This window comes from Micrasema longulum, unplaced genomic scaffold, assembly GCF_059751315.1.
Source record: "Micrasema longulum isolate JH-2025_06_02 unplaced genomic scaffold, ASM5975131v1 h1tg003617l, whole genome shotgun sequence".
Classification (NCBI taxonomy): Eukaryota; Metazoa; Arthropoda; class Insecta; order Trichoptera; family Brachycentridae; genus Micrasema; species Micrasema longulum.
In genome coordinates, this window is record NW_028280656.1 from 44,050 (window position 1) to 58,907 (window position 14,858).

A 14,858-nucleotide genomic window follows, 5' to 3' on the forward strand; every position below is an offset into this window, starting at 1 on the left:
ATATACACAAATAGCACAAAACGTCATGTCGCGTGCGACAAGATCAAACTGGGTTGATTTCCCCACAAATCGGGTGGTAAATCGTACGCGGGCACATAGCCCGCGCCGCACCGCAAATGCAAACGCTCGACACAGTAGCCACACACACAGTGTTATCGTTTTCTCGGTTAGAATAGCTGCAATAATCGTATTGCAAGGAAAGATTGAAGAAAAACGCATGGTAGGAAGAAGACGTATCTCCCTGCTTAAAAACTTGTTAGAAGACTGGTTCCACTGGAGCTCTAAATCGTTATACAAAGAAGTTGCTTCATTGTGGAGTTGAAACTTTATTTTTTCAACTAATATGAAGACTTTTTGGCCTGCGGCGGTGTATATTGTTATTTTTTTTAACATGTATTTTTAACAAAAGCAATAATCTTTCTTTAATGTTGAGAAACACTGGCGCCTTAAGGTGTTCGTTTGAAGAATGGGAAAAGGTGAGTATATCTACTAAGATGTAGAACATTTCTGAACAACATCAATTATTACGAAACACATTCGTAACTTTTTTCTTCGCTTGTCGAAAATGCTTATTGACTGCTCGCGGCTGCGGTTTTGTTGAAGATTTAAAACAATATTTTTACTACTATTTGGATACTAACAACTACTTAACTTTCGATGATATTTTATCTTAAGACAAGATTTGAAATACGCAAGCTGCTTGCCAATAAATAAGAAAGGTATCCGCACATTGAACAAATTGAGATTTATGTATATGTTTCATTCGAAATATGAAGATCGATTGTACATATTTATTATGCGTGCAGATGAAGAACCTCTTTTAGAGCGTTTCAAAGGAAGCGGACTTCGAACCTCTGATTCGTGAATTCGTGATTACCACGGGACCACAAACCAGTAATTTTAATTATTTTTTCAATGTTTTATGAGAATTTTTTCGATTACCGAAATGGTTGACATGAAATATTTATATATAACTGTGTTCTTACACAAAAATATTTCATAGTCCTTGGACTGGCACCTGAAACGTAAGACTGATCTTTTCTTTATGTAACAAAAATGATCGAAGTACACTGTGATTGGTGTACCAATGTAGTACCCTTTACACCATTAGGTAAAGAAAGGGAATTAAGCGGAATTTCTTCACTAATCGTTTTGTTATGTATTTTACGCATTATAAGTGTCAAAAATTTTGTTCCACAGAGCGATTTTTCCTTTCATTATAATTTGTTAAAATTTTAAATTGTTTTGAGGTTAGCACTTTAAAAAAAAAGCTTATTAAAAATATGAGAAAGAAATAAGTAAATTTTTTAGTCGAATTAAATTCCGACATTACTGTCAGTTTAATAAAATGCCTCGATGTGAAAATAACGTCGCTAGGTTCTGTCCTATTAACACATAAGAGTATTAAGGCGTTAGAAAGTTACCACTGTAAAAAATAAATTTAGTTATTTTATATTTTTCCATCTGTTTTACTATCTTTCCGAGTGAATATATTGAGACGTTAAAAGAGCCGGTTTTGAAGTCGATCGGTATATACACACAGACGATCGTTAAGCGTACCGTTTAGGTGATTTCCAAAAATCAAACGAAATTCATGTTCATGCGAGCATTTTTTGCTTGAATTGGGATTTATCGGAGTTTATAATCGTTTTGAGCACGTTTTATTACAGAAGCCTATTTAAAATATAAATGACCACTATTTTAATTGATAGTGACGTAAGGAACGCGGACTATTTTTTTGCGGCCATTCATTGGCTTGTTCCGATCACATGATGTCGATATGACATATAGGTAGAACATACCAAGGTAAGATACAGATAGTACAGAAGTTAAGTATACCGTCTCGATATATACAGATGAAGATAACGTTCGTAATCAAGGCACAGGGACTGAAATTATACAATAAACGACCAGACAAAACTAAATAAAAGACTCAGCCAAATTTTTAAAAATGTGTAAAAAATATTATTATCATCATCACAGTATGAATAAAAAATTATAAATTATTTTTGGAAAATAAATAAAAGGTCAATAAATAAAATTCAAATAAAAAAATAATTAACCTTTAAATGCTAATTGCTTTGACGTTTTTAAAGTAAAAACCATTTTGTATTATATACATACGTACAATTTGTGGGGTGCAAGGTATCGTATACATTTTATTACATTTGACCGTCGCGTCGCGCCATTACTGCGAATAGAATTTCCATTTTTACTGTCCTAAATTGCGCCATATAAAATGTTTCGTTAAATTAAGTAGATAAAGTAGAAATATTCATGTTGTTAATAATACTGGTAATTGCATTCATCAACACAATTGCTTCTTATACAAAAAAACAATAGTTTATTGACGAAAATTTCAACTATAAAATATCCTTCTGTGTAGACAAATCTTTTGGTGTAAATACAATCAATGTAGTGTTGGGATATGAAAACGTGCTATAACAGTGGATATAGAAGCCTACACAAGTTTTTCTGACATTGCAGCGCGAGTGGAATATTTGCTGCTGCTAGACTTCCCAACTGGGATGGTTTGTTGCGGTAGATAGCAGAGCTCCAAGAACGGCTGAAGAAAAGCCCTAACATCATAATTGGTGGAACATTGCTGGGAATTGGGGTTGCGGCAGTGTTGAAGCAGGACGCCTAACGACCGTTCTTCTTAATTCTGTTACCTATTTTCTTAGAGTATATCCTATTATAGTAAAAATAATTGTTTCTTGGTGTAGCTTTATCTAAAATATTTGATTTGTTTTATATTGTTTATATCTGTTTGACTATCAATTGAATTCGTATATTGTTTGTCTTATTTTTTTTCTGATTATTTATACTCTGTAATAATTATGTAAAACCCATGTACTGTGCAACACTTCGTGCCTTGATGCTCAAAATCCCCTGACTCTGTCAAACCAAACTTATGGAGAGGGCCAGGGGTTTTAAATACCTGGGAGTCAGGGGCGAATCGTCAAAATAAGCGATTATGCACAGCTTACCATTATATTTGACTTTTGATAATAAAATTCTATGATAACTCTTATGATCTTATGATTGCCTAATTTTTCCTATTTACGATTACCTATAAATTAAATCACGGCTCGCCACTGCTGGGAGTATATGTTACAGAAAATGGCAGCTTTTAAAAATAGCTAGGACTAGGAAGAAAGAACGGCTAGGAGTTGCTGGCGCCACATTCAACGGTATAAAAGCTGTCTGGAGATCGGATATTTACGCGGTTAACCAAATGCCGCCTAATTGACGCCTGCATAATACCTATTCTCATCTACGGATGCGAATCGTGGCACCTCCGTAGGGCCTAAAATAGCATAGGCAGTCGGCGAATTCGTTTACCATGCTTGAGGTTCCGGGTTCGATTCCTGGCAGGCAAAACGTTTAGTGCACGTTTGTTTTAAAGGCGGTTTTACACACAATATTTAAACAATCTTAAGAATTACAATATCTAAATCAAGCTCTCCATAAAAATAACCAAAATGTCCGGTAAAAGGGTCAATGAAAGCAGTGATTGCAATGAAAGCAGTCATCTAGTGTCCATGCGGCTCGACTGTGGAATCATCTCCCATCCACCATCAAAGATGTTACTACATTACCTCTGTTTAAATCACGTCTGAAGAAACATCTTCTTTCTCTTCCTTAATCTTCTTCTTTCCTCTTTTCTCTTTTTTCCCTTTTCCCTTTGAGTAGTAGTTTTGATTGAAGGTAATTTATAAACAAATACGTTTATTTCTATTTTGATATATCTTTAGCTTTTTAATATATTTTTTCTATTGAATAAGTTTTTTAACTTGAATTATAAAAATAAAACAATTAATTTTACGGTTGGTTTGTTGAAAGAAATTTCCATTTGGCAATAAACCCGCCAACAAACAAACAAATAACATTATTTAGAAAAAGTTAAATAAATAGACAAAAACTAATTTTAGATCGCGTTTTGTGAAATTTTAATTTTAAAAATGTACAAATTACAACAGAGATTCCCTGGTTTCCCTGCTTGGCTGTTTAAGTGGCTACTTTACACACTGTGTATCATTTACCAATTTCCCTATGTTTGAACATCCGTATTTCTTCTATTCTTCTATCTGTTGATTTTAGTGAAGTTAAAGAGCTGAAACGTTTATTGTTGTTAAGAGATTTATTTGATCGAATTATTTCACAAACTAGGCAACGCCTGAAAACAATTTTTTTTTTCAAAACATAAAAATAAAGTTACTCGATTGGAAAAATAATAATAATTTGGTAGGTATGAACATTAATGGTATTCGGGCATGTAGAGTACTTCCACTGCAATATTTTACAGTCTCGCCAGAGATAATCTTACTATAAATTACTTTATTTTAATCTCGATGTTGGGTATATATATGTTATTCTACATCAAGGCGGATAAGAGTAAAAAAATTACCATTGTTAAAGAAACCATCACCCCGTAAAGGCAGGCAGAGAGGATAGAGCGCCACATCATTACATCTTTGCAGACAGATCTCGCTTCCTCTACATTCCTACATCTTCTCATACACGAGCGCCGATTATTCTGACTTTTAATATGTCCATCTTCAAGTATTTGTTAGATTTGCCATGTCTTTCTCGGTATTCCTCGATTGCTGCATCCATCAACATTCGCATCGTAAATCTTTCTAGCCGCCCTTTTGTCTTCCATACGCTCTACATGTCCAAACCATCGCAGAGCTCCTTTATTGATTTTGTCGATAGTGCTTATCTTAGGCTTACTTAAGGTGATTTTCACAAAAACGGAGCTATAAAAATTATCCGTGTATATAAATATATATATCTCAATATTTGTGCATCTATCGTACATAGTTTTATCACACATTCGCCTGAGAGATCGCATTTCAACAGCATTCAGCCTAATTAAGTACTAAGTCCATACTTCGCTTCCATACATCAGGGTCAGAACCAGGAATCCATTTTAAACTGCTAACTTTGTCTCTTGCGACAAACATTTATAAGCCAAGGTTGATTGAAGTGCATCGTTCACTCTGTTCCCGGCACACCCTCATTTCAATATCTTTCTCAGTCATTCCATTCCTAGTATACATACTTCCCAGATAAACAAATTTCTCTACTTGTTTTAGTATAACCCCATTCACAGTGATTTTACATTTAGTGATGCTTTCATTTCTTTTAAACATTCGATTTATCGACATTCATCAGCAAATCGCTTCCCTTGCATACATCGTAGACTTTTGTTACCAAGAATTGCAGTTCCTTTTTTGTTTTCAAGAAGCACGGCATCATCAGCATACAAAAGACAATTGGAAGTTAAATCACCCATTTTTTGCATCCATTCTTAAGCCTTTCAGCTCTTTCATACAGTTATCGATATACACGTTGAACAGCCATGGTGATATCACACACTCATGTTATACTTTTTTACACAATGTGTAAGATCACAATGTGTAAGATCCATTTACCCTTACATATGCTTTGCTATCTTTATTCAGAGAAGCAATAGCCCGTTTCAGGTTTCCGCTCAATCCATATTCCGATAAAATCTTCCATATTTTTTCTTTATGCATCTTTTGTAACAATAATAATAATAATCACTGCGTTGGGTCAAATAACATTAAAACAATAATCTTTCGAGTTTGGCAAATATCGCAAAAAACTCAAGACTGATGAATTAAAATGCGCTTTAAATTAATCGCTTTTAAATTGGCTAGAAAATGTGCCCAAAAACTGTTATTCGCAAAAAAATATCCTAATTATTTTTGTTATAAGTATCCGAATTAAGGTATTATTTTTCAATCACGAGGTAATCAGAGCTACCTGAAAATATTAAAATGATTATTTAAGGCTACGTTAAACTCGATGAATTACTTTCAAATTACAAAGGTATTAAGGATTATTTATAAGAAAATAATTTTAATAAAGTAAATTTGTTTTTAACCACTTATTTGATTTTTTTTTCACCGACCGGTTTCAAAGCAAACAAGCTTCTTCGTCAAGGTTTACGTAACTAATTAATTAATTCCTATTTTATTTTTATCATGTACGACAAAAGTACGGCTAAAAAAAATACAATGCGAATGCTGATGGATGCGAAAAACGAGGCTGTACTTTTACATGTCTTTACATGGCATGAGGAAGCGAGGTCTGTATGCAAAGATGAATCACGAACGGTTCTGGGTTCGATTCCCGGCGAGAAAACAAAACTTAAGTATGATTTCTCTTCAGCTTGGGTATCCTGTGCTGTAATTTACCACATCAATTAGGTCTCCAGGCCTGTTGCGTAAAAAAAGGGTGTGATATGGTGTGGAAACGGCCTGATGTTTTGTTTGTGTATAATTAATATAAGTAAAAGTAACATGATAATCATTATTTCGACATTCTGAATATGTTTATAGTAAAACGTACATAAAGTGTACATACTCGTAGAAGGGTGATATAATGGTTTATTTAATATATTATGTTTGTTACATAATTATATTATGATACGTTAAAACCGCTATTTATACAATATACAAATTGATTTTATTGGATACACATACTACAAAAATACTGTATTCTGATACATCATAACTAATTATTTGTTCAGTAAATATAGAGTAGACAAATATTTTTGCGAAAATAACATATCTTTTAGTGTGTTATGTGTTCGTATGCAAAATAATAACTGAATAATACGAAAATTTTAATAATGTGACCGCAATGATAGTTTTTGAAATAAAATAACTTTGACGAAACAACATCTGTCATTTTGAAATAAAGTCATGCAAATAACTATTGTCTGTCATCTCCAACCTGTCATATTAAACTGTTATATTTTTATGTAATTATTCCATATCCCCTAGTTAAAGTTTTTTATCTTTCCGCACCTAATAGTACATAGGGCACTGCATCGGCACACCAATCGCAGCGTATTTTGATCATTTTTGTTACACAGTAAGATGAATAGTCTCACGCTTCAGGTACCAGTCCAGGGACTATGAAATATTTTTAACACCCTTTTAAATAAATATTTCATATGAACCATGTTGGGAATCGAACCCGAGACCTCTTGCATGGTCGGCAAACGCGCTGACCATTACACCACGAGGCCGACAGTTTACAATTTAGACTATGTTAAGTTTACGGTAAATAAATAAAGTTCGTTTATTTGATGGCAGAATCTATTTACATTTGAAAAAAAAAAAAAAAAAAACAACTTTGTTTTTAAATATTTGAGTTTGTCCAAATGTTTGTACACAAAAGACTGGATTTCACCCTCTCAGGAGTCATTAAGATTTACAAATTACAACAGGGATGGAAATCAACAAATGGAAGAATTGAAGAAATATGGATGTTCAAACATAGGCAAAATGGTGAATGTTACACAGTGTGTAAAGTGGCCACTTAAACCAGCCAATGACAGTTTATAAGCCCTGTAAATGCCTAGACTTCCATAATCCCTTATTTAAGGTAGGTATTCTCCATTACTGTTGTAATTTGTTTTTAAACACTATTTTTATATTTTTTTCCACCAACCGGTTTCAAAGCTAAACAAGCTTCTTTCTCAAGGTATAGGTACTTAACTACGTTAAGTTAAGTTCTCAAGGTATACTTAACTAAGTTAAGTATTTACCAGAACTTGAAATATTGCTATGTGAAACCACTTTTTTAATTAAAATTTAATGTCACCCATCCCAGGAATTGAAAATGGGACCTCAAGCATAGTAGGCGAACCCGCCAACCAACAGGAGGCGGACTTACCTCTACTAGATTTCCTTATTTGGCATTATTACTTGAGAGTAGCCATCGAGTCGAAAACACTCGTCCAGGATTCTGGTTCTATTTTACGCATAGAACGGTATTTTTAATTGCCCAGACACCAAGAAGATAGCCAAGCCTGAGTTCGGTAGAGATCAATTCTAAATTAACCTTGCAACGCCTACACGCGCTTAATTGTGCCGGTCAGTGCAATAGCATAGGTAACCCTGATTTGGGTATCCGGACATCCAAATATCGATGGTAACGAGATAGCTGATGAATTTGCGAGGATGGGTGCTGACACTGCTGACTGCTGTGGCAAATAGTATTTATTTATTTATTTAAATTTTTGTACACAATGTAAATTATACATTAGCCGGCTTATTGCTAAATGGCAATTTCTTCCAACCAACCGATAAAATATTTTTTAAATTTTTTTATTCATAAATTTCATAAAAAGAACATGTTTTTGTAAAATTCTAAACATAACCAGTTTTACACATCTAGTAAATGTTATCAGTGTATCTCCCAAAAAAAGAGACTAACTCTTGTGCTTGGAGAATGACTTACACTGTTTATATAATTTTAAATACGAGTACATAAAAAGAAATATAAAAACATAGGATATATAAAAAAAAACATTAAACAATAATACATTTTTACTAATAAAAAATTAATTTTGTTTTTACACGAGTTCAAAAAATTTCTTTAGATTAACTTAAAATTTATTTTTGATATATTTTTTTAAATAGTTATTAGTTCATTAGGAAGATTATAATAATTTTTATCACCTTTGAAGACAAAGCTATTTTCACCATAAATTGTATGGAATTTAGGAATTTTAATATTATTTTGGTATCTGAGTGACTTATTAATTTCAAATTCTTATATTTTTTCATTTTTATATATTTGTATAATAGAATTTATTTTATAAAGAGTGTCTACTGAATGAACCTTAAATATTTTATGTAGACTTTCCGTATTGAATGTTGATGGTTTCTTTAAAATTACTTTAAAAATTAAAATTATTTATTTAATTCAAGTTATAAACATTTTCGATAGATAATACAAATACAAAAAACCCACAGATTCAAAAATAGAAATAACTGTATTTGTATATAAATGACCTTAAATCATTAATATTTCTTGACGGGAAATAAGAAAAAAGAGGAAAGAGGAAGAGACGAGAGATTAAGGAAGAGAAAGAAGACGTTTCTTCGGACGTAATTTAAACAGAGATACTGTAGTAACATCTTTGAGAGTGGATAGGAGATAATTCCACGGTCGAGCCGCACGGGTACTATATAAGTTAGAGAAGAAAAAGAAATTGTGGAAGGGTATTTAGAGGGTGCTTTGAGAATTAGAACGAAGAGGTAAACCATGCACTGATAAACATTGTAATTCATCACGGAGGTATAAAGGAACGTTAGGAGTATGAAGTACAGAGAACAGAAGTGGGAGGGAGTGATAGTCTCTACGCTGTATAATTTTGAGCCATTTCAGTTGCCTACGATAATTAGAAATGTGGTCATATTTCCTTAGACCAAAAAAATACCTTTTGCATGTATTCTGAAGTCGTTTAAGTTTATCGAGTTGCTCACAGCTTAAATCAGTCATGAAAACATAAGCGTAATCTAGAATGCGTAGTTGGAATGCTTGTAGGAGTGAGTATTTAGCATTTAATATATATGGGTAAGAATTTTTGCAACCTTCTAAGTGAGTGTAGACTGAAAAATATTTTGCGGCTTCACTCTTAAAAAGTATCTTGTCAGCACCACACGAAGGAACCAATAAAAGGGTAATCGCAAATGTTTGCTTATGACCTAATTAAACCTATCCGAAACTGGGTGAGGGTCATCACTAAAGCTCTTGCAGGCAAGTGAGGGTCATGACTAGGGGTCTTGCAGGGTACTGCCGATTGAATAAACACCTTGAATGAATCTCTCTGAAACTTCCTCTTACATCCTGATACTTTAAGGAATGCATGGAGGAGGAGTTTAAGTAATATGAGAACACTCACTCTCCATTCAGTAGCCAGCCTGGCTCTTTAAAGATCTAAGCTTGGAGGGCGAGAACTAATTTACGGGGACATATCATAATAGGTACATTACAAATGAAGAGGTTCTCCAAAGAATCGAAGGTGGAAGGCACCAGCTTAGGACCTTGTCCGAAAGGCGAGCGAGATGGATCGGCCATGTAATACGTCAAGAAGGCCTCCTGCATGTCATAATGGAGGGGATGACCGAGGGGACAAATTCTAGGAGACGCCCACGCCGAGAGTACCTAGAGGACCTATTGGAGGTCGTGCGCTGCTCATCATATGTTGACTTTAAAAGAGCCGCACAAGACAGGGAGGAATGGAGGAGAATAACGAAAGTAATTGCTGCCAGCCAATTCCAGGATTGATACCAGAGAAGAGGTCATAATAGATCTACACGGGTCGCAGTAACGTCAGAAGCATATATAGCACTGACCTCCTTTTTCGAAAATGAGAATAGTTATTTAACCAGTGTTAAAAAAAGGGAAACCAACTGTGGAAGACCAGTGTTTGAATTTAGGACCTCTAATCCGGAGTTCACAACACTTCCGCAGGATCTTAAACCGAATTTTCTGTTTATTATTTGAATTTTTTATACTTTTATGAATAACTATAATATTTTTTATTTATTTACATTTTAAAAATTACGTTTTCCTCTAACATACATATCGTCGCTGTTTTTTCCAGATTGAGATAAGTATGTAAAAAGCTTTGTAGCCTTCTGAATTGACCTGCATACTCAGTTTTGGCAAACTCCAACTAGAGGCGCCACAAATCGACTCATAATTACATGACATATCAAAACTTTCTAAACAACATGACGTATATCTTATTCAGTTTTGTGTATTTCCTGTAAAGTGCAAAAAAATGAAATAGGTCATGTTGCCGTTTTAGTGACAATATGTCCAAACGAATAAATATTTCTGAAAAAATGTATTATGATGAGGCAGACTTGGGACTCATAAAATCGTAAATCATAGATTTTATAACCGATAAAAATGAACAATTCAATATAGATTTTTTTAAATGCCAGTGCCGAGAAATACGATTGAATCTATTCTTCACAAAAAAACTTAATTGTTGCCTTAATCATGTGAAGTACACAATAAATAACAAGTTTCCTTGATAACAAGTTGTCTTCTTTCAAACGATCACTGAATCAAATTCAATTATAAACACCTCTCTCCCGCTTCCACTCCCACCAAGTCTACTATATACCATTGTGTCTTTCTACTTTCCTTTATAATAATTTTCATTGAATAAATATGTCTTTAAAAATGCCCATTGGGCGTATATATAAATAAATAAATATGTACATATGTGGGGACTATAAGTTTGCCAGGAAATGAATACCCACTGTCAGCTGACCTACTATCGTATTAAGGACAATACAGAAACGAAATCACAAATTTTCTATGTGCAAACAATTGATTGCTAAAAAACCTTAATTACTAATGACGAATTATTGCAGACATGCGTGGATATCAGCCATATCGATAAAATCGACAATAGCCAAGGAAGTAGTTCACGTAATCAAGTCCCTACTAGGAAGTAAAGTGAACACTGGACAATATGTAAGCAGTAACACCTTTAGTTACACAGTCAGTAAACAGAGTCAAACTGCTACATGTAGTTCAATTACCAAGTTTATATAATGCAATTACAATATGTAGTTCGGACTGCTCCAGACAGTTTCAACATGTAGTCCATTTAGTGATTTAACATAAAATGTTTACGCAGTTACTCTCTCTGTTATCATGTTTATTCAACATGGAATACATATACAACAACACTCAACATTGTTTTCTTCTGTCAACCTCTAACTGGGTAGGAGCTCATATGCATCGACAGGCATTAAATCTTACACATACATATAGCAATAGTGAAATTCTTACGATTATTCAGAATGACCACAGGATTTAAACAGTAACTTTAAAGGTTCAAAAACGAAGCCAAGTAGTATAAAAAAAAACATTTTATGAATGGCACATATTCATGAAAAACATTTTCAAAATATTTGTTACTGGTATTTCTGAAACATGTTAATTAATCATTTCAACTTTACGATAGAAGAACAATTGTGTCGGTTAAAATCAAAAATGGATATATCCAGACTAAGCATTTTTTCACAAAGAACACTTTTCTGAAACTGATTATTGCTATTCGACTAAATTGTTATTTAGACCATATGTAGGTCTGACGTAGGTAATAAAAGAATTCTACGTTATTTGATTTGATCGATTAGACTTAGTTTCCGTGTAAAACTTATATATAATTTGGATGTAACTCATTTTGATATATCGGAATGGATTTAACTAGTTTTGATAAAATTAATTCGTGGATTTAACCAGTTTTGATCTAATCTGTCATTGAATGTCTGTGTCAGGGTTGTCACTTTTACGAAGTAAAAAATAAATAAAACGAATCGCTTTGAGTGTTATTGAGTGTTATTAAGTGGATGTTGCCGATTTTGATATAAAATCAAACTTCTGACAACAATTATTATGGTATAATATTGGATTCTCCCATTTTTGAAATAAGTATTCTATGTAAAACTAAACTTTTAATCGTGTTTCCACAAAAAATGTATTTTTACCAATTTTGGATTTAATCAATTTTGATATCCACCGACACAATTATAGATCTTTTAAATTGATTCAAAATAGTAAATTCAATATAGGATTGCCTTGAACTGTTATCTCTCATCGATTTCAGGGTGCCTTGAAGAATGACTAGACAGGTGCCACCGTTTTGTAGCAACAATTCACGGACAGTGTATACTTGTAATGCCGTATTGAACAGAATTTATGAACTCGGCAAAAGTTATTCCCAAGTATCGGATATATTTAAGGTAGGGTATTGTTCCTATAGAACAAACTTTTTGAACTTTTTCAAAGATGGTGAATAGTAATTATATTTATTTATTTATATATTTAATAATATATACAATTTGAGTTTACTTTACCCAGTTGTATAAAACAGTACTAACAATTTTATTGTTATATTACTTTAAAATATTTTGTTATTTAATTGGTTTTTCACATTTATTCTGAAATTGTTTAAACTTTCTACTGAATATGTTGTATTATTTTTTGTTTTTTTTTTTTTTAATCTTGGGTAAAAGGAAATTTATGTTTTGAAAAATATATATATTAAGCCAAATATGTTGGTATTATAAATTTTTGTTAAAGGCAGATTTGCCGTTTATGTTAATAAAATTAAATTAAATATCGATATGGCATTTGAATCATTCGTTCTCATTTTAATGCAGGCGCAAATTTGAAGTAGGATATAATGAATTAAAATTTACAATACAATAAATATATCGCAAATAAGAACAAATTAAAAATAGTCAACACAAATATAAATAATTCTCTTCTTGAAAACAGATAAAAATACTGTAAAACATGCAGAGATCATAAAGACAAAGATTGTCGCCAATACGGTTTCGCAAGTGCAGGGTTTGCATACATAAATATTCAGGAAATCGCTTGGAAATAGAATATTGGCTAAGTGGTGCCAAAATCTTTAAATATATTATTCTAAAAAAATAACTTTGTTATTAGTGTTACAAATTACAAACGTATATTGTGTTTCGGGAGAGCACTCCACAATCCAAACATTCCGTCTTAGTATTATCACTGTCTCGTACGTTTGTTATTTTAATTTTATCAACGCATAAAAAACTGAATTCTAACATTATGTCGTCTTTATTGATCATGTTTTTTCATATCTCCTCCAGACATGGAACCATATATTACACTTTAGATAAGAAGAATAACCACCCACATGTCTACCTTTGTGGCCTTATTCTGTAACTATTTCGTTTCGTAAATTCATTAGCATCGTATGAGAAAGAACGAGAGCGAAATACGATTTTGATTGCGTTAGAGTGAGAAAGATATATAACGAACGAATGAACTTATGCAACGAAATCGTAACAGAATAAGCCAGCTGATTTGTTAATTTGCTTTTTGTTTAGACTATAATTACCAATTTGAACAGTGTGGAGAAGGTCCAACACGAGTTTTTAAGATTAATTAATTTCAAATTAAACATTCCAATTGAAGAGCTAAACTATAAGTGTTTATTATCAGTGATAGAAGGAAAATTTCAGATTTAGTGCTACTTTTTAAGTTATAATATAATGTTCTTGACAGTCCCAAACTTTTAAATTGTGTGAATTTTCACGTGAGACAGCGTGGAGCGAGACAAAATACTACTTTTTCTGTTGATTTACATAGTTCAAAGTATGCTAAATACTCACCTAATCCACGGCTCTACATGTTGGCAAACAAACAGGGAAATTTATGTTTGTTTAATTTATCTTTATACAAACTAAAATCATTACTTTTTAATCACTTCTTTTGTAATTATAAAAATGTACTAAGTGTAATACTTGTTTTAATGTTTATACTATGATACATCGTTTCTGTTACTACAATAGTTTTTTTTAGATTTAAACTCTTTATTTATTGCTGATTTGCTGCATACCTATGCTATAATTCTTGTTTTTTTTATTTTTATATTCTTCTGATTTTAGGTATCTATATTTTCTTCACTCGAGTACAGGTGTTTTGTATTTCGTTTCATTATAATTATTTTTTGTTATTATTTTACACTTTGTTGAAGGCGTAAGCGCTCGAATAAATAAATATTAATAATATTTTATTTTTGTTAACAACAATTACAATATGAACAACTGATGCATCACCATTTTCGTTATATGGTAAATATTAGGTGTTTAACACAAGTTGTGTCCTTTTTTTCTAATTTAAAAATGAGCACCAAAGTAAAAATGATAAAGGTTACTTATACGTCATTCGAAATAATGTTTTAAGCTATACAGGTGTCGTGTTTGATTTTAAGTTGCACATACTATTTTCTTTGATTAGTAGCTTTCAAAATGGAAGTCAAGTAGACAAAAGTGAGCATTTTCGACACATCCTTCTGTTCGCGTTCAACCTAGAAATAAAACTGCCAAAACTGCTCGCAATATTTGTGCAGTGCGAAGAAGGTGGCAGATTTAAAAAAAATTAACCTTCACAATTTTATTTTATTTTTGATGCTTATTTTTAAATTTGGGAAAAAAGAAACAAAATTT